Source organism: Anneissia japonica, unplaced genomic scaffold, assembly GCF_011630105.1.
Source record: "Anneissia japonica isolate Jap-2015-1 unplaced genomic scaffold, ASM1163010v1 scaffold288252_len263706_cov166, whole genome shotgun sequence".
NCBI lineage: Eukaryota > Metazoa > Echinodermata > Crinoidea > Comatulida > Comatulidae > Anneissia > Anneissia japonica.
This window is the reverse complement of record NW_022703281.1, coordinates 249,633-253,685: the sequence shown is the minus strand read 5'-3', so window position 1 is coordinate 253,685 and position 4,053 is coordinate 249,633.

Sequence of the window (4,053 nt, the reverse complement as noted above, 5' to 3'; positions counted from 1 at the left end):
GGGGGGGGGGAAGGGGGCAACAAATTTTCTAATAGGAATTTTTCCCTACCCCTGTGTCCCCCTGTAGTGCCACCACTGCACAGTAAAAGCAAAAGATGCACTAGACATTAATCGTATCATAGTACATTAAGTTTTAATTCATAATACTACTGGTAATAGTTCAACTGAAATTCTCACTGGGAATTTCTCCTTATCCACGATAGAGAGAGGAATTTTATACTGATGTGAGTTAGCCAGATTTTCGTACATTTCGCAAAGTAAAGGAAATATATTTTTTTTAAATGGTGAGGCAGCGAAAATGGATGCGGGAGGTAACAAGAAACTAGTATTTTCTTTTTTTATTACTTGGCCTTACATGTTGTTAGGAAAATAATTTGGAATATTGTTTTAAAAAAGTGATCTTTCTTAATTTACTCCATAAATTGTAAGGAATTGTTTTACTGCCGTATAACCTGCATTCCTGGAAAAAGGTCACAAATTCGGACCAACGGGCCTTCGGACCAATGGACCTTCGGACCAAAGACCCTTCGGACCAACGGGCCTTCGAGCCAAAGACCCTTCGGACCAATGGGCCTTCGGACCAAAGGTACGCACCCGGTGATTGCTGTAAAAACCCATTCACTGAATAAATGAATTTGAGACCAAAACCAAGTTTTTACAGTCAGTAGACATGGGAATAGGGAAAACTTGGAAATAGGGTCAAAGGTAAAATATGGCATTTCCGGTCATTTTTTAAGCAAATCTTACATTAGAACAAATAGAAATATGCATGGTCCTAACAATTTTAAAAAGAAAGCAACTCGCTACGACCAGCGGTTCTCAGCACATGGGAACCAATTTTTTCACTCCTAATTTGCATATTAAAGCTAATTTGAACGTAGCCTTAAACTCCTTATTATATCTGCTTCCCTCAAAATAAGCTTTGAACGGGTCAGGTCCACATCATGTCCATTTACAATCCGTGGTCGGCAACTCACTATCCAGGGGCATCGGAAGCTATTTTTATTGGTCCGGCCAGAATAATCATCATATGCAACATGAATTCTTTTCATTAGATTTGTCTTTGTCTGTAGCTCAAAACACGCACTATCAATCATTCATACTTAACTTGTACTAAATATATCATTTAACCATTCATGCTTTATCATTTATATTTGTCACCAAGGGATTTTATAAATATTAACGTACGTACAAGTAATAGTAGTTAAACTTTGCTTTAACAGTAGAAACGATATATTTAAAAATGATGTTTTACACTAGCCGATGTATTACCATACGGCCTGCTCAGTATGTTGCAAAAAGAATTGACACGTATTCGTCTCGAACCAGGGCCATAGCTCAACTACGGGTTGTACGCATGTATATTGGGCGGCCTGGGCCATGTCATAGTTTTTTTTTTTAATTAAGAAAGTGCAAATCGATCAGTTGAATTGATTAATAAGTATCTATCAGTTAATAAATATCTAATCAAAATTGCTGATTTTCCCTGGCGTTTGTCCTACACCCTGACCGGGACTGTTGTAGAGCCTGAGTTGAACCCCTGTAGAAACGTACAGTACCTTATTCTAATATTGACCCTCCACCCAAAGTTAATGCCCTTGATTCTTATTTCTCTATTGAGTACTTATCACCTGGTAGATCTGTCCATATGATGGGAATACCTACATACATGGTCCTTCTGCCATTAATAAACCAAAACTTTATTAAATAATACTAATTAAGCAGTCTGTTTTTTTGAAAATCTAACGTATTCACATATATTAATTCAAAAGACATTTAATAGGTTTACTAAATAATGCATAGTATATTGTACCCTGTGTCCCTGTGTATTCATAACACATGTTAATTTAATTAGGCCACATCTTTTTATATGTATATCACAATATCCGTCAACTCGTATAAATATAATAGGCGCACATTCATTGTTATTCATATTTCATTATATACGGTAATCATCATTTTGTTTCTTGCATTTTTATTTATTCATGGAGGAATATGCATACTGTATTCTGTGTATACATAACACATGTTTTATTTAATTAGCATGCTGTCACTATTTTACACAAGCACATACACTATTTTATACAGCACAAGAAAAAAATTATTCAATAATAAAAGGTCATGTGTCTCAGAAAAAAAGCAAACCACATGGTATTCTTTGTTATTTATTTATTTTGCCCTTTTTTTTTCATCCTAATAAACTAAAGAAAAATCATGATGAAACGTGTTATTATCTCTACAAAATATTACAGCTTACTTCAACCAATATTTTTAATCCATTATTCTATTTAAACTAAAATGTAATAAAGTGTTATTTTTTTCATTTATACAGTACGGTACATTTATAGCTTGTGCGTTGTATAGTAATTGTGATAAGCCTAGTGACTTCACAATAGTTACTTTTCCATACAATTTGAGATTTCGTTTTGTCCAGCTATTTAATTGGTTTTCTATTTTTTCTAATTTTTTTGTCCAGTTCATTTTTTCACATTCTTGTTTATTATGTTCTATATATATTCCAAGTACTTTTATTATATTTTTGTACATGTCTCTATTTTTAATGAAACCATTAGTACTTGTTAGTTTACAGCCCTTCTGTTTTGTTCATTATTGAGTTTTAATCCTGATATTTTACAAAAAGAATTTATATTTTTGAAGGACTTTTTAACGCTGACCATTGTGCAGAAAATAGTTGTGTCATCTGCGAACTGTGTTAATTTTAGCTCACAATGTTTGTCTTTAATCGCTGGTATTGTGATTCCCTTAATGTCTTTGTCATTGCGTATATTAATTGATAATATTTCTACTGCTAAAATAAAAAGTAGAGGCGATAAGGGGCAGCCTTGTCTCATCCCCCTTTTCAAATCAAAATATTTGGTTAGAAAGCCATTATGAGTGACAGCTGCCTGTTCCATTGTATAATGTTTTAATCCATGTAATGAATGATGGGCCAAAATCAAACTTTTTCAGAACAGGCATCATAAAGTTTCTGTTTATTTGATCAAAAGCCTTTTGAAAATCAAGGCACAAAGTAGCGCCACCAATATTATGTTCGCTTGTATATTGGATTATATCCTCTATTATTCGAATATTTTCGGAAATACCTCTACCTTTTATATATCCAGTTTGGTGCTCACTGATTATTTCTGGTAGGATTGTTTTCATTCTATTGGCAATAACCATTGCTGCAATTTTATAATCAGAGTTTCAATGTGTTATAGGTCCCCAGTTTTTAAAATTTTCTTTATCTCCCTTTTTAAATAAAAGTGTTATAACACCTCGTTGTTGGGATAGAGTGAGCGCGCTCTTTATTGTAGGCTTCCATATAGACCTCTATTAAGATATTTTTAGGTCATCCCAAAAAATACCATAGAATTCTATAGGAATCCTATCGGGACCTGGTGATATTTTAGTATTCATTTTATCTATCGCTACTTTACATTCTTCCAATTTTATTAAGCCTTCACATTCTTGTTTTTGTTCATTGTTTAATTTTGGAATTACGGTTTCGAGAACGTTTAGATATTCATCAATGTTCTCTTGTGATATTTTTTCTTCATCGTAAAGATTGTTGTAGAAAGTAAATTTCTCTTCCCTGATTTTATGCGGATCAGTAAAAATCTCTCCTTTATTATTTCTCAGGGATGTCATTTGATAATTGATTTTTTCTGTTTTTTTTCCTAAGCTCAAAAAGTATTTTTTAAATTCTGTTTTCGCCTTTTTCAAGCCATTCTACTCTAGACCTAATTTATGCACGGGCCTCGTTTTATAGAAATTGTCTAGCTTTTTTAGTTTTTCATTTAATCTAAACATATCTTCTTGCTGCATTACCCTTAGGTTGTTCAAAACATTTATTTCACTTTCAAGTTGTTTGCGTTCCATTTGTTGTTTGTTTGATTTTTCCCTACCCTATGCTATTGAGTATTCTTTGATTTTTATTTTCATGCGGTCCCAAGCTTCCAATGGACCACCCATTATACTCTATATTTATTTTTTGTCTTTTCAATGGGCCTACATTTTATTTTTTTTTTATAATTTTCTTCGGCAAGCATT